Source organism: Anomaloglossus baeobatrachus, chromosome 6, assembly GCF_048569485.1.
Source record: "Anomaloglossus baeobatrachus isolate aAnoBae1 chromosome 6, aAnoBae1.hap1, whole genome shotgun sequence".
Lineage (NCBI taxonomy): Eukaryota > Metazoa > Chordata > Amphibia > Anura > Aromobatidae > Anomaloglossus > Anomaloglossus baeobatrachus.
In genome coordinates this window covers 329,309,114-329,330,824 of record NC_134358.1, presented here as the reverse complement: position 1 = coordinate 329,330,824, position 21,711 = coordinate 329,309,114, and the positions used below count along the sequence as shown (strand labels likewise).

General features: G+C 42.6%; 1 protein-coding gene across 4 annotated transcripts in view; it reads right to left on the bottom strand.

Moving 5' to 3' along the window:
* Positions 1-21,469, bottom strand: part of LOC142243250 (poly(rC)-binding protein 3-like) — a 1,512,260-nt gene extending 1,490,791 nt beyond the window's left edge. For 2 of the 4 annotated variants that reach the window (XM_075314940.1, XM_075314939.1), the window contains exon 1: positions 21,074-21,469. The gene's annotated coding sequence lies outside the window, so the exon portion shown is untranslated. The remainder of the gene's footprint in view (positions 1-21,073) is intronic. The other 2 variants (XM_075314946.1, XM_075314945.1) reach the window with 1 other exon arrangement.
* Between the last annotated feature and the right edge of the window lie 242 nt (positions 21,470-21,711).

Below are 21,711 nucleotides of genomic sequence, written 5' to 3'. Positions count from 1 at the left end.
GCCTCCTGGGTCTTGTAGTTCGCCGCAAGGATTCCTCCCTCGTCGTGATGCACCGGCGAACTATAAAAACCATGAGGCTGGCGATGGAACAGAAGGTAAGGTGAGCATAATACTGTATGTGTGTGCGTGTTTTTTGTGTGTGTTTTGTGCGTGCATGTGTGTTTTTGTGGACTGCAAGAGCGGGTCAGAGCGCGGTGGATGTACGAAACCGGAAGTGTGTGCGGTGAGTATTTTGCTCATACAGCAAAACTTTCTCGTAAACCGAGTTACAAATTTACAGAAAGCTTTGCTTGTTAAGCGAAATTCTCGTTAACTGGGTCACTCGTCAAGCGAGGTTCCACTGTATCAACGCATCAAAAAGTGTACTTATATATATATATATATATGTATATATATATATAAAACTATTCATAGCATCAGAATCCACAATTAAGTGAAAGAAGAACCAAGAAAAATTTTGATGAGTGAGCAGATAAGTGAGAGTTTTCATAAGAACGAAACTCAATATGGATTTACATAGATACTAAAATACAGCAGAGAAAACGATAATCTTATCTAGCAAAGGGCAAAAGGCCTTTCCAAATAATTTCCATAATGGCCAGACGGCTCTGTGAAATCTGACCCAAGGCAGAGGCGAAAATAGGTTTTCCGGCACCAGCGGCAAGAAGTCTGTTTGTTTGCCAGCTGCACTTCATAATTCTCTCAATGTTCAGTGGAAAACTACAGCTCCTGCTTCATTGAAGAAAATCTGGATATCACATGACAGTATTAAAATCGCATATGAGTGGAGTGGCCATGTGATGACCGCTGTAACGAGCATGGAGAGCTGAATCCTGACAGTGGGTTTATTGCACAGTTAGGATTGGGCATGCACAGTTTCATCAAAATCTTAGACAACATTTTTAATACTCCTAACATAAATAAAAACATAGTAACCTCTTGTTAGATGGCACAATACCTTATTAACATAGCCATGCATAATGTAATCTTAATGTAATCTAAGTTATGGATTGTTACATGTCTATAGGATCAGAACCAATAAGAATAATACATCCCCAGAATCATCAGCATTACGAAAACACAGCATTACAAGCCTCAACTGTACAAAAATACATCACTAGAACCACCAGCAGTACAGAAATACATAACCAGAACCCAGATCAGTACATAATTTCATCACAAGAACCACCAGGAGTGTATGAGTATATCACCAGAACAACCAGCAGTATCGAACACAACATTATAACCTTCATTAATACAGAAATACATCACAAGAACCACCATCAGTACATGGGACATCAATTGTAATGTCAAGTCAGAGCAATATATATTTCTATCACAGAAATTGACAAATTATGTCCTAAACAATGGTAAGTAGATACTAGGAGTTGTTGCTTCCAGTCATCTCAGAGTGCAGACCGTATTGATAAGATATAGTCAATATCACAAATAATCATCTATATCCAGATAACTTATAAATGACGGTGTCTCTCTTTCTCTTCTTCATCTTGTCCAGATGCCATGATAATTTTTCACATCCACCGCTCATCTCTGGAGACTTCCATTTTCTCCAGTATTGTACATCTCCAGATGATACCCTTAAAAGTAGCAGAATGATCATAATGCTCTTGAATAAAAATATCTGCCTTATACTGTGCCCCTGAATAAATAATTCTGACTCACTGTGCTCCCTGCACAAAATATGACTCACTTCTCTCTTATGGTTAGTGATGGGCAGACTCGCAGATAACCAAGACAAGCGAGTCTAACTGGGTTAGAAAAAAAATAATGGTTCCGGCCCTGGATTGGTCGCAGGTTATCTGGCCCGACATTGGTCCCCATATAAATATATGGAGACCAAAATTTGGAGATTAAAAATGGTGGTAGAAGGGATAGAAGCAAGAGCTTCATACTTACCGAGGCTCTGGCACGGTTGTAACTGCTCCTGCGGCTGCTCAGTCTTCTTCTCAGTCTTCTTCTTGCTCATTATCGCTCATGCATATGAACTGCTTTCTCTGCCCACTGGCTGACCAAGCTTCTGTGATTGGTTGCAGTCAGACATGCCCTCCCCAGCCTATGACAGGGTCTGACTACAACCAATCACAGGTGCTGTCTGCGGGTGTACAAATAAATAAATGAGTAAAACATTTGGCATAGGATCCCCCGTATTAGGACGCCCATAACAAATAAAGCATATGGCTACAGGCTGCAGCCCCCAGCTGTGCGCTTATCTTGGTTGTGTATCAAAATAGGAAAAACCATATGTGACTTTATTTTTTTTAAATTATTTAAATAAATAATTTTAAAAAAGCGCATGTGGTCCTCCTCAATTTTGATACCCAGCCATGATAAATCTTGACAACTGGGAGCTGGTATTTTATGGCTGGGGAGACCCGTGCTTATTGGGCCACCTCCAGCCTAGAAATAGCAGCCTGCAGCCACCCGGAATTGCCACATCCATTAAATGTAACAATCCTGACACTTTACCCACCTCTTCCCAATTGCCCTGCTGTGATGGCAATCAGGGTAATAAGGAGTTAATTACAGTTCACAGCTGCCACTAACCCCTTGATTAGTAATGGGAGTCATTAATCTGTAAGGGAAAGTAAATAAAAACAAAAACTGAAAAAATCCTTTATTTGAAATAGAATACAAAAAAGCACCCTCTTTCACCACTTTATTAACCCCAAAACACCCGTGCAGTTCTGACATAATCGACACAAGGTCCCCCGACGATTCCAGCTCTGCTACATCTGAATTCACACCGAGCAACCATAGAGCATGACCGCCCACTGTTCGGTTCAGACAGAGACTGAGTAAGCAGCGCAATCAGCAGTGCGGTCACAGTTGTAGGTTCCCACGGTCCTCAACCTGTGTCCGTAAATAGCCTGAGTGACATCACTGCTGATCACGCAGCTCAGTTTGTCTCTGCCTGAACCAAACAATGGGCAATCATCTTCTATGGCCGCTCGGTGTGAATTCAGATGTGGAATCGTCGTGTGACTTTGTGTGGATTAAGTCGGATCTGCAGGGGTGTTTTGGGGTTAATAAAGTGGTGAAATAGGGTGATATTTTGTGTTTTATTTTTAATAAAGGATTTTAGAGGTGTTTGTGTTAATTTCTTTTCACTTACAGATTAGTAATGGTGGGGTCTCATAGACACCTCCCATTACTAATCTAGGGTTTAGTGGCAGCTGTGGGCTGTTATTAAGCCCTTATTTCCCTGATTGCCACCGAACCAGGGCAATCAGGAATAGCCAGGATAAGCGCCAGGACTGTCACATCTAATGGATGCGGCAATTCCAGACAGCTGCTATTTTTAGGTTGGGGGTGTCCCAATAAGCATGGGTCTCCCACCCTAAGAATACCAGCCTCCAACTGTCAGGCTTTATCATGGCTGGTTATTAAAATTAAGGGGAACTGCATGCTGTTTTTTAATTTATTTAATTAAATATTTTTTTTAAAAAAGCAGTATGCAGTTTCTCCTATTGTGATACACAGCCAGGATAAGCACATGAGTGGGGGCAACAGCATGTAGCCATGCTTTATCTGTGCTAGGTATCATAATATGGGGGGAACCTACGTGAAATGTTTTATTTATTTTTACACCGTGGGAGTGACCCGCATACAGCGCCTGTGATTGGTTGAAGTCAGACGCTGTCACACAGGTTGAGGGGGGCATCTGACTGCAACCCATCACAGTTGCCAGGATGCCATTGGGTGGGGAAGGCAGTGCATATGGATAAGCAATAAATAGTGGTCCCAGAAGAAAAATGAGCAGGTGTGTGAGCAGTTAAAGCCATGTCGGAGCCTCAGTAAGTATGAAGCGCTTCATTATTCTTCATTGTTGCTTCATTATTATTTTCTTTATTTTTTTTTATTTTCCAAGTGCCAAATCCGGATCATTAGCTGGAATTCAATGAGAATTCCAGGATTGGGCCTGGTACTCGGGTGCATTTGAAACTGTGTGCATCTGGACTTTTACAGTCCGGGTCTGCTCATCATTACTTATGGTACATGCACTACACACTGCCCTCTCTTTTCCATACTGAGCCCTCTCTTCAAACTGTCCTCTTACACTTTTTCCTTCTTCACTTTCCAGTCTCTATACTGTGCCTCTTCCTCCTCACATTCTCCCTCCTTGGTATGCCTTCCACTCTTGGCTGTCTCCTCATGCTATTCCCTTTCTATACAGCCCCCCCCCACATACACTATCCAGTTTATACTATATGCCCCCTCACACTTTTTTCCCCCATACTGTCTCCTCACACTTTAACCCTCAAAAGGTGTCTCACACATTTCCCCTGCTCCCTCATACTGTCGCCTCTGAGCCTTCACTCACCTCCTTTACACTCCCCATGCTGTCTGCACACATCACCCCTCACATTTAAACTATCTGCATCTATCCCCCCTAGCTCACCATACTGAGTTTGCACCCTCCCTCACCATACTGAGTCCTCACACATCTCCCCTCACTCCCTATATGCCCTCATACATCCCTCAACCCCATATTGTCAACCCATATCTACCCTCAGGTCCTGAGGAAGGCGTCCCGCCGAAACGCGTTGTGGTATACATCTGCCACTCATCAGTGTGAACAAGCCGGTGTCTTTACTTGAAAAATGGATATATATTTTTAATCGAGTTGATACAAATAATGAAGCATTTTTTATTTATCCCTTTGGAGTCCAGTAGGATCCTTTCCATTGGTCTGTTCTATTACCTTCTCGGCTTGCTGCCGTAATCCGTGCCGGACCATGGGAGATTAACAAGAGGATATACTCAGGCTTGTCTCTGCAGTGGTGAGCGGTTTTGTTCCTTTTTCTATATTAGACCAACAGTGCCAATTCAAAAATGTAACGGGATTATTGGATATGAATGGTTATCCATGAGAGTTCTATAAGATATTCCAAAAACGAATTCTCCTTACATTAACAAGTATCTTAACATAGTCAATGGATTAATATTACCACCTGTTTTTTTAACACAGTACACAGCCTTATATTCTGTGAGTTTCTATATTAGCCAAGGTTTAAAGATCCTGTTTATGGTGGCTCAGTGGTTAGCACTGTACGTTTGCAGTGCTGGGTTTGTGAATTTAAATACCACCATGGACATCTGCTAAAGGGTGCTTTACATGAGATGATGGATCGTGCGATGCATCATCGGGGTCACGGTTTTCGTGACGCACATCCGGCATCATACACAACGTCGTCTCGTGTGAAACCTCTGAGCGATGCAGTATCGCTCACAAATCGTGAGTCGTGTACTTGTCGCTCAGTTTCATAATATTGTTTATTTTTAATGGCGCCGGTTGTTCATCGTTCCCGTGGCAGCACACGTTGCTCTGTGTGACACCACGGGAGCGATGAACTCTGCTTACCTGCGTCCCATGGCTCCCGCCGGCTATGCGGAAGGAGGTGGGTGGGATGTTTACATCCTGCTCATCTCCGCTCATCCGCTTCTATTGGCCGGCAGCTGTGTGACGTCGCTGTGACGCCAAACATCCCTCCCCATTCAGGAAGTGGACGTTCGCCGTCCACAGCGAGGTCGCTCAGCAGGTAAGTACGTGTGACGGGGGTTTCACGACTTTGTGCGACACGGGCAGCGATTTGCCCGTGACGCACAAATGACGGGGGCGGGTACGATCGATTGCGAAATCGCACAATCAGTCGTCCCGTGTAAAGCAGGCTTAAGAGTTTTTATGTTGTCCCTGTATTTGATGCAATGATAGGAAATTTAGAATGTGATCCTATTATGACAATATTGATACCTGTGGAAATTAATGGCACTATATAAGCTAACATATTGCCTAGATTTATCTCCACAGCAAATGGTAGTTTCACAAAAGATAAGCTTATGAATATTAATATTCACAAAGTCTGGAATAAAGGTGGGAAAATGGTGCTACCCTAGTTACAATAGATATTGGAAAAAGCATTTTATAAAGTGGGCTAGGAGTGGCTTGTGCAGTTACTGAATATAATATATAGATATAATTAGATTTCAAGGAACTCACAGAACCTGACACTGATCCTCAGGTATCAGTATATACCTCAGGATTCTTGTCATTCTAATTCCAACTGATAAAAGATAGTAAATGAAAATGCCCATTCACACCCCTTTTATGTAACATTGCCATGGAGCCATTTATATAGATATCTAAATTCCAAGACAGCATTCTAAGGAAGGAAAGTTGGACAAAAAACAGATATTCAAAATGTACAAGTCAAAAATAGCAAGTGCTGTGCAAGAGAATAATATCACATAACAATTCACATAATGATAATAATGCACAGCGGCGTAGAGTACACTTTACCTATCCCAGAAAATGCACCCAACATGCATTTCACATCGAGCTTCATTACTTACCTATTGGGTTTTCTATGTCTACCTTTTGTATGGTTATTTTTACATTTTAAATTATGTTATGCAATAAAAAATAATAATAGCATTATTTGCAGATGATAAATGTTATTCATGTCATGTTATTCCGGAACGTGATCTTCCGATGGTGATTGATTACAACAATGACTACTATCTCATGGCATTCTAAAACCTCACTGCATAGCAGCATGGCTATCCACAATCATGTAGATATGGAAGTGGAGATCCGGCTGTCAGAGATGGTTTATTACCCTCTGTGCCTTCTACATTGCTGTGTACACAGCCCTGAACAAGAACTGTGTACAAAGTAATGAGAAGGGCTGACAGCAGTTATGACTGGTGCATGTAGGGAGGAATAGGGAGACCCGAACTGCGCTGGTATCCTGCTAGGAGGCTGCACTTCCCTTATAACTGGGGATAATATACTAGCTTCTGTTACTGGGAAAATGAGAAGAAAATAAAAATATTTCATTATTTAAATGACCCTCAAAGCTCCAAAATGTGAAAAAAGGAATAAAATTGAAGCACCATATATCATGAAAAAATGTGCAAAAATATCTTGAATATCCAAACAAGAAAAAAATGTACAGGTTTTAACCGCATATATGTAAAAACTAAAAAAGTGCCTGGTCAGGATTGCTAGTTGCTTTTGTTAATAAATCAAAGTGTGAAATCAGTTTTTTTTTAATAATAAAAAGAAAAAGGGGGGCTCAAGGGATGGGAAAGGAGGAAAAGATACTATAGGAGTGATATCAGTCACCATCACTTAAAATAGGATTAAGGCATGTACTCTATATGTCTTATTTTATTTACAGGTTAAATTATCCATTTCTATTTAATAATATACAATTGGCACATAAAATAATCAATATTTAACCTCTCTCATTGCATGGTAGAATATACTTATTAAAAATGTTGAACGTCTCAAAGTTCCATTATCCTTTACAAAACATGTCCAATTTTTTTTATATCAAGGCCAGCGGGCACAAATCCAGTATCAAAAGCTGAAGCCCACTAGGGATGATGGTGGGATAAACTTACCGAGTATAAAGGGGTATGATTTAGCTTGTATAATGAGACATGTTCAAGGACTGAATACATAAAATTAGCTTCCATTTGCATTTCGAAATAGAGTAAGATTTTTGGAAATGGGATTTATCCTACATGCTTTGTTGGTGAAATTACCTGTAAACATACAACAGTCACTGTTAAGTAAAGCAACTATCATGAAATGGAAAGAAGTCTGTTAGAAATATAGTCAAGGTTTCCAAGTTTCAAGCACCTAGTTATGAGTGCACCCAGTATTCCCATGTGACAAGGTAATAAAGAGTTCATGACTTTTCCCATACTACTGTATGACTGGAAAGAATTGTCATCACACAATCATGGTGTTTTTCATCAGTATATCAGAACAATTCAATTTCTGTCTGCACTGTTTTATTTCACTATAAAATGTAATTCCTATAGAGTTAAAAAAAAGTTACCTGCGTGTTTGATCAGCAGCCTTTTAAGTTTATAGCTTATCAATCGTTTACTTGACTATTAACCCCTTCACAACCAATGACGGATATATCCGTCATGAATCGTGAGAGGTTAATCCCCGCCCCCTTGCCGTGGGCTGGTTGTTCCGATCCGCACACATATCAGCTGTTTTCAACAGCTGACATGTGTGCCTGCATGTTACAAGTGGAATCGCATTCCACCCGCAACTTTTAACCCCTTACATCTTGCTGAAAAGTCTGGCAGCGAGATGTACTGTCATATCAAAAAGTTTGGGCACCCCTATTAATGTTAATCTTTTTTCTTTATAACAATTTGGGTTTTTGTAACAGCTATTTCAGTTTCATATATCTAATAACTGATGGGCTGAGTAATATTTCTGGATTGAAATGAGGTTTATTGTACTAACAGAAAAGTGCAATCCGCATTTAAACAATATTTGACCGGTGCAAACGTATGGGCACCTCAACATAAAAGTGACATTAATATTTTGTAGATCCTCCTTTTGCAAAAATAACAGCTTCTAGTCGCTTCCTGTAGCTTTTAATGAGTTCCTGGATCCTGGATGAAGGTATATTTGACCATTCCTGTTTACAAAACAATTCCAGTTCAGTTAAGTTTGATGGTCGCCAAGCATGGACAGCACGCTTCAAATCATCCCACAGATGTTCAATGATATTCAGGTCTGGGGACTTGGATGGCCATTCCAGAACATTGTAATTGTTCCTCTGCATGAATGCCTGAGATTTGGAGCGGTGTTTTGGATCATTGTCTTGCTGAAATATCCATCCCCTGCGTAACTTCAACTTCGTCACTGATTCTTGCACATTATTGTCAAGAATCTGCTGATACTGAGTTGAATCCATGCGACCCTCAACTTAAACAAGATTCCCGGTGCCTGGCATTGGCCACACAGCCCCAAAGCATGATGGAACCTCCACCAAATTTTACTGTGGGTAGCAAGTGCTTTCCTTGGAATGCCGTGGTTTTTTGCCTCCATACATAACGCCATTTTGTATGACCAAACAACTCAATCTTTGTTTCATCAGTCCACAGGACCTTCTTCCAAAATGTAACTGGCTTGTTCAAATGTGCTTTTGCATACCTCAGGCGACTCTGTTTGTGGCGTGCTTGCAGAAATGGCTTCTTTCGCATCACTCTCCCATACAGCTTCTCCTTCTGCAACATGCGCTGTATTGTTGACCGATGCACATTGACACCATCTGCAGCAAGATGAGGCTATAGATATTTGGAGGGGATCTGTGGATTGTCCTTGACTGTTCTCACCATTCTTCTTCTCTGCCTTTCTGATATTTTTCTTGGCCTGCCACTTCTAGGCTTAAGAAGAACTGTACCTGTGTTCTTCCATTTCCTTACTATGTTCCTCACAATGGAAACTGACAGTTTAAATCTCTGAGACAACTTTTTGTATCCTTCCCCTGAACAACTATGTTGAATAATCTTTGTTTTTAGATCATTTGAGAGTTGTTTTGAGGAGCCCATGATGCCACTCTTCATAGGAGATTCAAATAGGAGAACAACTTGCAAGTGGCCACCTTAAATAACTTTTCTCATATTATGACACCCAGCACAGATAAAGCATTCGGCTAAAGGCTGCAGCCCCCAGCCGTGCGCTTATTTTGGCTGGGTATCTAAGTGGAACCTCATGCATTTTTTTTTTTATTTAAATATGCAATTTTTAAAAATGATGTGCGGTCCCCCACCCCAAATCTGATGCCCAGCCATGACAAAACCCTACGGCTGGGGGCTGGTATTATCAGGCTGGGGAGACCCATGGTTATTTGTCCACTTAGGCTAGAAATAGCAGCCTGCATCTGCCCAGGATTGTCATATCCATTAGATGCGACAATCCCAGAACTTTACAGATGATTGTCCTGGTTAGGTGTTAATGACAGCTCACAGCTGCTACTAAGCTTTAGATTAGTAATTGGGAGGTGTCTATGAGATTCCCCATTACTAATCTGTAAGTGAAAAGAAACAAACACCTATACTGAAAAAATCCTTTATTTGAAATAAAATACACCCCTTTATATACCCCCCAAACACCCAGGTCCAATGTAATCCACACAAGGTTCCATGAAGATTCCAGCTCTGCCCCATTTGAAGGCACAGCGTGTGGCCAAAGATCATGACTGCGTGCTGAGCATCAAGCAGAGAATAAGCCTTGTGTTGAGCGGTCACGTCATTCAGATTATTTGTGGTCACAGCTGGAGATTCTCACGGCCCTCCACTTGTGATTGCAGGTAACCTGACCTCAGTAAACTAAGTGACCTCACATCAGGTGAACAGAGGCTTGATTTCAGTTTTACAAAGCCTGGAAAATCTCTCTGTAATGTTTAGGCATTTTTCAATGTTGCCATTAAACAATATGACAAGTGAATACTGTACATGTTTACTGACTTTCTATAGTGTGGGATGGAAATTGAAATATAAATGTAAATTCTTTTATTGCTAATTACTGTCTGATGTCTTTATGGTCTCCATGAAAATTAAATTTTTAAAACAAATCATTGCAAATTTTATGAATCAACAACAAAAAAAAGCAACGGACACAATTCGAACAAATAAAGTACAAAAGATCAAGTCAATCAATTAAAAAAAGAGAATAAAAAATGAGCTGTGAACACAACAACAACAGTTTCTGTACTTGATTTGTCTAAAAATAGGAAGGGGTTTAGTTTTCTTTTTCTTTTGTTAATCATTCCTGCAATTACCGGTCTGCTATCCGTTCTCTGCAGTGTGGTTGTCTGTGTTATTTCTGCTTTTTTTTCAAACAGAATAACTAATTATTGTACATAGAATTAGAAATAAGAAAACAACATATTTATGGAGGAAAACATAACCATGGAGGTAAAAACATGAGCACTGGGAACTTTAGAGTACATTGTTAAAGATGAGTGGACCCATGGAAGATCGGGTTTGATGATTTGACCAGACTTTATAAAAGTTTGTTTCAGCATCCAGATTTGGCCTCAGATCTCAAACCCCTTATAAATCAATGGCAACCCGAACTTCTGTGCTGTAAAATGGCCATAGAAAGGGGTAGCGGGCTGTAAAAGGATGGAAAATGGGGTCAATTTCCCTGCAAAACAATGTGTAGGGAATAAATTAAAATAATTATTTAGGCTCCCTCCTCTTTTTTTATAACATGCACAGGAAAATCAGATAGCTGCAGGCTGCAATACTCAGCTGTCAGCTTTACTTTGGTTAGTTTTCAAAAATAGAGGGGATACACACGTTTTTTTTTTAAATTATTTAAATAAATAATTTGAAAAAATGGTGTGGGCCCTGTCCATTTTTTATAACAAGCCAAGCTAAAGCAGAGGCTGAGGCTGGTATTATCAGGCTGGGAAGGCTGATGGTTATTTGGCCCTTCCCAGCCTAAAAACAGTAGCCTACAGCCTCTCTAGAAGTAACACATGCATTACATGTGCCAATTCTGGTGCTTTGCTCAGCTCTTTCTGATTGCTCTAGTGCAGTGTTAATCAGAGTAATACTTTTGGGTTGATGTCAGCTGTAAATTGACATATGTAATCAAGCCCAGAGGTAAGCAATACATTGGTATTTATCAGAATGTTCTCAGGACGAAGCTCCAAGGAAATCGATAGGCATTGTGGGACAATACTCCAACGGACTACATCGGTACTTACAGAATCTTTGACGGAGCTTCATGGGAACATTTTTTTCTAATAAACTGGTGAACGAGGAAGTGTGCGGGAGTCTTTATTCAAATTAAAAAAAAAATCCTGTGTTTTTTTTTAAATCTAGACTTGTCAGGTTAGTAATGTGGGTGTCTGATAGATGCCTCTCAACTAGTAGACCCTGGGCTTGATGCCAGCTGTCAATTGACAACTGACATCAAATCAAAATCCAATCAGAATGTCCAGAGATATTCTGATTGTGCGCACTGAACCGAAAACCAGCGGTGGCAGCAGAGGTGAGCCTGACCATGCCTCTGATGCTGCACATTCATTAGCATGTTGGCACACCCCTGTGGGCGTGTTAACATGCTAAGGGGGCTGACTAGCCAAAGGAATTATTGCTCTTGTGACCAGTCCCTGGCCTCATCAGCATATTATAAAGAATCTTTAGAAATACTTTTTCTAAAGATCTCTTTATGTATGCTACTAAATACAGGAACGGTTAGACCGGGATTAGGAATATGCACCCAGAACTGCTCGTGGTTCTGGGTGCATATTGCACCTGACAGGTTCACTTTAAAATTTTGCCCAGTCTTCTTTACAAAATAGCTCTAGCACAATTACATTGGATGGAGAACATCTGGGAACAGCAATTTTCAAGTGTTGCCAAAGATTCTCAATTTTACATAGGCCTGGACTGTGACTGGACCATTCAAATACATGAATATGCTTTGATCTAAACCATTCCACGGTACCTCTGGTAGTATAAGTAGGGTTGTTGTCCTGTTGGAAGGTAAACCTACACTCCAGTCTCAAGTGTTTGAAGCCTCTAACAAGTTTTCCTCAAGGATTGCATCTTGCCATCAACTCTGACCAGTTTCCCTGTTCCTGCTTGAGAAAATCATCTCCACACCATGATGCTGCAACTATGTGTGTGATGCTAGTAAGTGTGATGTTATATATGTGTGCTGTTATTTTTTAGTCACATATGGTGCTTTGTGTTTAGTTCTACTTTGGTCTCATCTGATCAGAGCATCTTTTTCCACATGCCAGCTGTGTCCCCTACATGGCTTTTTGCAAACTTGCCACTCTTCCATAAAGGAAAGATTTGTGGAGTATCCACCTAATGTTTATCTTCTGGACAGATTCTCTCACCTGATCTGTTTATCTATGCAGCTCCTCTAGAGTGATCAAAGGCCTCTTGGCTGAATCCCTAATTAGTGTTCTTCCTGCTTGGGATATCAAATTAGGGGGAAGGCCATGTCTTGGTAGGTTTGTGGCTGTGCCACACTTCTTCCACTTTTGGATGATGGATTGAACAGTGCTCTGAGACATTCAGAGCTTGGCCTAATTTATATAACCTAACCCTGCTTTACTCTTCTCCCACAATTGTATCCCTGACATATCTGGTGTGCGCTTGCTCACTTCAGCGGTGAATACCGCAAGGTTAAGATAGGCGCCAGCCTCTCTCTCACTGAATCACCACTGAACATTGAGGAAGGTCTGTTATCGACCAAAACGTTTGTGCTAATTCAGTGTTTGGGAATAAAAATTCCTCTTTGCATCAACATTTGAGTGCCAAGTTGTTTTCCTCATTCTCCATTTTATCCCTGACCTATCTGGTGTGTTCCTTGATTTTCATGATGCAATTTGATCCTTGATGTTCTCAAAGACACCTCTGAGGCCTTCACAGAACAACTGCTGTTGTACTGAGACTACATTACACAAAGGTGGACTCAATTTACTAATTTGGTGACTTTTAGATGGAGGCAATTGATCACTCCATTATTTAGGGGTACGAGACTACAGGAAGCTGAATACAACTGCACGTCACAATTTTCAGATTCATATTTTTAAAATATTTAGAAAACCAAGAATCATTTCCTTAAAACTTCACAAATACTTTCTATAGTGAGTTGGTATACCATATAAAATCTGAAATAAAATACAACTAAGTTTGTGGGTGTAACGTGAAAACATTTGGAAACGTTCACAGGGTATGAATAATTATTCAAGGCACTATACATAACATTAGACACATTTTAATTACTTTTATACATAACATGACCATTTTAAAAGAAGTTGAGAAAAAGGGGTGTAGTAGCTGCTGGACTGAATGTACACAATTTTAACATGTGGATAAGTTTCTATGGTAAAGAGCAAATATTTTAATTTTTATTTCATAAATCAAAAGTACACATGAAACTGAGCAACTGTAATATATCTTAGCGGTTAAATCTGCTTTGTTCTCCTCCTGGACTGAACTTTCACTCTTACTTAGTTCTTGGATAATATCAGTATTCAGTGATGACTGACTTTCTCATTACTGAGATAGGAGATGGCAGTTGGCTTTTAAAATTCTATGGAGAGGAAAAGGGCGGAGCTAGCGCAGGAATTCTGCTGCAAGTTGTCCTAGAATGACAATATACTTTAACTTTTTTACACCATAGATTTAAACTGTAATTGTAACTCCTAATGAACTTGCAACAGAATGCCTATGTCTGCCTCTAGCTCATCCCCATTCCACCCTCCCATGTTTAATAATCTCATTAGGAGCAATTGCCATCTCATTTCTCAGTAAAGTGAAAGTCTGTACTCACTGAATACAGATTTTACCCTTAAAATGAAATTGAAATATCAATCCAGAAGGAGAAAGGAACAGATTTCTCTAAGGCTTCCTTCACACATCCATGTCTCCGGTACGTGTAACGTCCATTTCCATACGACCCGGCGACATGGATACACATAGACCCATGAAAATGAATAGACTTGCACACACATGTGAAAACACGTCACTGAGAAATACATGTATTTTTATACTTACCTGTCTCTGGTGCTGCTTTCACACTTGCTTCTGTGCCTGCTCATTATGCTCATGAATATTCACTGCACTGACTGCGGACCTGGAAGCAGGTGTGACAGCAGCGCCAGAGACAGCATCGTCAAAGACAAGAAAGTACTCATTGTAAGTTCATGCTGTCCATGTCGTATCCGGATATCACACCGATAGCACATGAACAACACATGGATCAAACGCACAGATGGATATATGTACTTATACCACTATCAGTGCAAAAGGTTTATTTATTGCACAGATGTGTGAAGTGGGCCTTTTATATGTCAGATATGTGAAGGGGGCCTTTTATATATACTATTGTTTTGGAAGTTATTAAAATGTTACTTAGGCTAGAGTCACACTTGCGAGGGCCTTGCGTGTAACTCGCGCGAGTATCTCATTGAATCACCCGACACGGCTGCACACTCTCCGGAAAGGAGCGTCTTAACTGCATAGACATACATGAAATCAACCCGCTCCTGTTAGAAGAGCGTGCGGCCGTGTCGGGTGATTCAATGAGGGACTCGCGCGAGTTACACCCAAGGCACTCGCAAGTGTGACTCCGGCCTTACTCTTTCATTCGTCTATAGGTGTGTCTAGAATGACAATTTTGATGACATTGAAGGTTAAACAGTCTGCTAACATAAAATTAATAGATGCTTCTGATATTGGAATATTCACATGCTTGTAATTTGTGGGTACATTTAATATTAAAGTATCCTGTAACCTAGCATCGCTATATACAGTAACACATTACAATGTAGCAGATGGAGAAATTGGATTACAATAATTGATAGAAACACGAGGCTATAAACCTGAAGGAAACAGGAAGAAGACTCCAGCTCAGTCATTACTGAAATGAAAATTTGGCATGGAAACTAAGAAAATGCATTAATTAACAAGATGAGCAAGTTATGTAAAGCTCCAGTGCACGAACGTACAATTATTCATGTTAGATGCAATTTCATAATGTAGAATGAAGAAAAAGGTGAGGCAATGTTCACATTTATCTTTATATCATCTGTTTCCACATGAATGTAGTGGGTGGACACCTGGACACATCCGATGAAGCCACTGAACCACGAAGGAATGTAGGAGAGGCTTTTTTCACCCAAAATCTTACTGGGCCACTTGACAATCGCTTTAGATTTTTTTCATAAATTGGTATTGCGGTAAACAAAAATAATCCATGGTGCATGCAATGTTTGGAAGGTTGAAGTGAGCCTTAGGGATCGTGCACACGTTCAGTATGTGCAGAGGAAGAAGCTGCTGTGAATACTGGAGTGTTGCAAGGAGAACGCTGCGTACAAAATTGTGTTTTTGCATGCGATTGTTTAGTATTTTTTCCTCAAAAATGCTGAAAGAATTGACATGCTGCAGATATACTGCTTCAAATCTGTAAGGAAACGATAAGGACTGTGTGTCTGGGTGTATGAGACTTGAGAAAAACCAATCACTTAGATACAGTAGAACGCAGTTTGTTTGTATTCTTTGCTGCAAAATTGGATGAAAAAGTGGTAAAAATGTGTGAACACACCCTTAGACGGCAGATCTACCTTTTGTATTTCAAGTACAAGCAGAAAATGAAAGTACGTATCTGTTTGCACACGGCGCAATCAGTCCCATTATTACACTGAATAGTCAGAGGAAAACACTCCTACAGGACAGGCACCAAAGTCTGTGATTTTCCATAATGATCACACAGCACACGAATAAGAGGTGTATAGAAGAAATAGAAGGGAAGGAATGCACTAACTGAACACCGGCAATTTCAACCGTTTGGCCTGTCCTGGCACACACCGCAGTGCCAATGTTTCGGACGCTGACATTTCAGGAGACACTAGCCACTTCCTGCTTTCACCACCCTTCCCCCAAACAGTCATAGTGGGGTCTTCGCACTTGATGTTACAAGCAATGTTAGTCCCTTGATTACCACAATGCCAGATTCAGAACCATAAAAAGGCTTTTATTGATCAGATACTAACCTTTAAGAACACTTGCTGCTGAAATACCTTTCAGAAAATTGCTGTAGAAATGCCCATGGCCTGAACCAGTATTTGATAATTGAATACATCCTCATTAAAAAAAATGTTTCAACAACTAGTTCATGGTTGTGTGAGCTGATTAGAAGCGACTTTTGTATTTAGTGCATTTGTAAATGTTGTTCCTCTGATTTTGAAGCACTTTAATGGTTATATGGATACACTTGACATCCCCTGGTCACACTTCTAGTGACTTCAGCTGAAGGAATCAAACATTTTAGATTAGAAGAAAAGTAGCTTTAGTATAGTCAGTCATCTAACTGGAAATCAGATCAATGCCCTAAATGATCAGTGAGGCAGCAGCTCCACAGCAATACCATGGGTCTGTGCCAGGGAAGGCGGATCAGATCCTCTCCGCTCCAAGGCAGTGCTTTCCTCAGCTGTCACTCTCCAGAATCTAGGCCACTGTTAGCAAACATCAAACCTTCCCCATGAAGTGAAATGAGTTTATTGCACAAGCTATTGATGTGATTAGGAAACATCAGAGCGTGCCATTACATAGTGCAGCCTCTGCCAGATCCAGGAATATAATCAGATTGATATTCTATTCCCTATTACGTATTACCTTACCTAAGAGATAATTCTGTATAATACACAATGTGTCACTTATCTGCAGAAGTGAGGCATTGTGTGTCCTAATATGTGTGTCCGCAGCACATTCACTTAGGGTTAGTTACTGCGAAGAAAAAAAAAACAAATTTCTAAAATGATTAACCTTAGCTGATGCAGGTGACCCTAATAGCTATATAGGAGGGTACGCACCATTATCTGGTGACAATGTGAGGCGCCCCATTTACCTTAGAATTCATGACTGAACTCTGTGAAAAAGAAATTTGCATGTCGTTTCTATATATAACATTGCAGCACATATTTTCCGACCACATGTCCTATTTATAATTGGATGCTATACAGTACAGTAATTAGAAGCATCCCATGGTGCTAATTGTCTGCGCTGAGTAATGTATAGCATCCTCCACACACATACTGTATATCTGAAATGTAATCCTGGGCATGAACCATAATTTATCAGACGTACAGGCCAGAGAGGACCCTACTGTCTATAGTGTCTCTGGAGGATGGGAGCCTTCTGTAGCCAGTCTTATGTATTTCCTACTGTGGCAGAGACATGTGGCAGGAGGTACCCTACTGTCTATAGTATCTCTGGAGGATGGGAGCCTTCTGTAGCCAGTCCTATGTATTTCCCACTGTGGCAGAGACATGTGGCAGGAGGGACTCTACTGTCTATAGTATCTCTGGAGGATGGGAGCCTTCTGTAGCCAGTCTTATGTATTTCCTACTGTGGCAGACACATGTGGCAGGAGGTACCCTACTGTCTATAGTATCTCTGGAGGATGGGAGCCTTCTGTAGCCAGTCTTATGTATTTCCTACTGTGGCAGACACATGTGGCAGGAGGTACCCTACTGTCTATAGTATCTCTGGAGGATGGGAGCCTTCTGTAGCCAGTCTTATGTATTTCCTACTGTGGCAGACACATGTGGCAGGAGGTACCCTACTGTCTATAGTATCTCTGGAGGATGGGAGCCTTCTGTAGCCAGTCCTATGTATTTCCCACTGTGGCAGAGACATGTGGCAGGAGGGACTCTACTGTCTATAGTATCTCTGGAGGATGGGAGCCTTCTGTAGCCAGTCTTATGTATTTCCCACTGTGGCAGAGACATGTGGCAGGAGGTACCCTACTGTCTATAGTATCTCTGGAGGATGGGAGCCTTCTGTAGCCAGTCTTATGTATTTCCTACTGTGGCAGAGACATGTGGCAGGAGGTACCCTACTGTCTATAGTATCTCTGGAGGATGGGAGCCTTCTGTAGCCAGTCCTATGTATTTCCCACTGTGGCAGAGACATGTGGCAGGAGGGACTCTACTGTCTATAGTATCTCTGGAGGATGGGAGCCTTCTGTAGCCAGTCCTATGTATTTCCCACTGTGGCAGAGACATGTGGCAGGAGGTACCCTACTGTCTATAGTATCTCTGGAGGATGGGAGCCTTCTGTAGCCAGTCTTATGTATTTCCCACTGTGGCAGAGACATGTGGCAGGAGGTACCCTACTGTCTATAGTATCTCTGGAGGATGGCCACCTTCTGTAGCCAGTCCTATGTATATGCCACTGTGGCAGAGACATCTACCAGAGTGGACCCTACTGTCTATAGTATCTCTGGAGGATGGGAGCCTTCTGTAGCCAGTCCTATGTATGTACCACTGTGGCAGAGACATGTGGCAGGAGGTACCCTACTGTCTATAGTATCTCTGGAGGATGGGAGCCTTCTGTAGCCAGTCCTATGTATGTACCACTGTGGCAGAGACATGTGGCAGGAGGGACTCTACTGTCTATTGTATCTCTGGAGGATGGGAGCCTTCTGTAGCCAGTCCTATGTATTTCCCACTGTGGCAGAGACATGTGGCAGGAGGTACCCTACTGTCTATAGTATCTCTGGAGGATGGCCACCTTCTGTAGCCAGTACTATGTATTTCCCACTGTGGCAGAGACATGTGGCAGGAGGTACCCTACTGTCTATAGTATCTCTGGAGGATGGGAGCCTTCTGTAGCCAGTCCTATGTATTTCCCACTGTGGCAGGAGGGACTCTACTGTCCATAGTATCTCTGGAGGATGGGAGCCTTCTGTAGCCAGTCCTATGTATTTCCCACTGTGGCAGATACATGTGGCAGGAGGGACTCTACTGTCTATAGTATCTCTGGAGGATGGGAGCCTTCTGTAGCCAGTCTTATGTATGTACCACTGTGGCAGAGACATGTGGCAGGAGGTACCCTACTGTCTATAGTATCTCTGGAGGATGGCCACCTTCTGTAGCCAGTCCTATGTATGTACCACTGTGGCAGAGACATGTGGCAGGAGGGACTCTACTGTCTATAGTATCTCTGGAGGATGGGAGCCTTCTATAGCCAGTCCTATGTATTTCCCACTGTGGCAGAGACATGTGGCAGGAGGGACTCTACTGTCTATAGTATCTCTGGAGGATGGGAGCCTTCTATAGCCAGTCCTATGTATTTCCCACTGTGGCAGAGACGTGTGGCAGGAGGTACCCTACTGTCTATAGTATCTCTGGAGGATGGCCACCTTCTGTAGCCAGTCCTATGTATTTCCCACTGTGGCAGAGACATGTGGCAGGAGGGACCCTACTGTCTATAGTATCTCTGGAGGATGGGAGCCTTCTGTAGCCAGTCCTATGTATTTCCCACTGTGGCAGGAGGGACTCTACTGTCTATAGTATCTCTGGAGGATGGGAGCCTTCTGTAGACAGTCTTATGTATGTACCACTGTGGCAGAGACATGTGGCAGGAGGGACCCTACTGTCTATAGTATCTCTGGAGGATGGGAACCTTCTGTAACAAGTCCTATGTATTTCCCAATGTGGCAGAGACATGTGGCAGGAGGGACTCTACTGTCTATAGTATCTCTGGAGGATGGGAACCTTCTGTAGCCAGTCCTATGTATTTCCTTCTGTGGCAGAGACATGTGGCAGGAGGTACCCTACTGTCTATAGTATCTCTGGAGGATGGAAGCCTTCTGTAGCCAGTCCTATGTATTTCCCACTGTGGCAGAGACATCTACCAGAAAGGACCCTACTGTCTATAGTATCTCTGGAGGATGGGAACACTCTGTAGCCAGTCTTATGTATTTCCTTCTGTGGCAGAGACATGTGGCAGGAGGGACCCTACTGTCTATAGTATCTCTGGAGGATGGGAACACTCTGTAGCCAGTCTTATGTATTTCCTTCTGTGGCAGAGACGTGTGGCAGGAGGGACCCTACTGTCTATAGTATCTCTGGAGGATGGGAACACTCTGTAGCCAGTCTTATGTATTTCCTTCTGTGGCAGAGACATGTGGCGGGGGGGACCCTACTGTCTATAGTATCTCTGGAGGATGGGAACACTCTGTGCCAGTCTTATGTATTTCCTTCTGTGGCAGAGACGTGTGGCAGGAGGGACCCTACTGTCTATAGTATCTCTGGAGGATGGGAACACTCTGTAGCCAGTCTTATGTATTTCCTACTGTGGCAGAGACGTGTGGCGGGGGGGACACATCTTTGTAACTTCTTTCTATAATGCCTCTGGAGGATGGGAGCATTCTGCAGCCAGTCTTGGGTTTTACCTCTGTGGCAGAGACATGCTGTCCCTTCTGTGTTGCCCCTTGCTTAAAATCTCCTCTTATGCCTATCTAGAACATAATGGAGCAAGTCCCTGATTGCCCAGAGAGCCGGGACCCACAGATGGACTTTGCGTCCCCCAGCTGATCACTGCCTCAGCCATTAGTCCTTTCATCTATTTATACCCTGCATTTCTTAGACGTGACCTCCAGAACAGTAGCATGTGCCTGCGCCTCTCACCCCTGCGCTCACACTATAGGCTCAGCATGAAGCAATCTCCTTATCTCAGTAAACACTTGGAGATGACCACACCTAAAAAGTTCCAGAATCCACGTCTAGAGGCAGCTGCGGGCACACAATTGCCATGGTGCCAACGTGCCTACTGGACCAGCACCCATTATCAGGTCCCATGATCACAGCCAGCAATCCAGAAGGCATCACTCAGGATAGCAGTGTAACCCATGCATTACCGGAACACAACAAGAAAGCGGAGGAGAAAGTGCAGAAAAGACACAACTCACCTGGACAAGGGGTGCTGGGGTCACAGAGGAGCAGGGAAGGGCTGGTGCTGATGCTTAGTTATTAAACACACAAGACACAAGGAGGGAAGAAGAGTAGCAATGAGGAGGAGGAGGGTAGAGTTCTACTTCAGTGGGGAGGGAGGCAGAAGTCTCAGCAAGAATAATCCCAATGCAAAGTGGAAATAGCGCAGCCTCGGTCAGAGGAAGAACAGTGGCGGCGAGAGCGGTCCGGAGCCGGCAGTCACAGGCGGGGAGCGGCGGGTGAAGGAGATCTATAGATCCACGGTGTGAGAGCAGGCGCCTCCGATCACATCCACAGGCAGAGGCTCAGTGAGCGCATTCTCCCAGCGCAGAGCTCTCCGGGTCCCCCTGGTGATCTGCAGCTCAGCGCACACGTACAGACAAGGAGGAGGCACGGGCTGGAGGGGCTGCACCAACACCGCCCCCTGCTATCTGCCCGGGAAACGTGCACCGGGGACCATCCGACCAGCAGCAGGCACCACACACTCTACACTGCCAGCCTCCACCTACACAGCACTGCCAGCCTCCATCTACACAGCACTGCCAGCCTCTACCCGACACAGCACTGCCAGCCTCCATCTACACAGCACTGCCAGCCGCCACCTACACAGCACTGC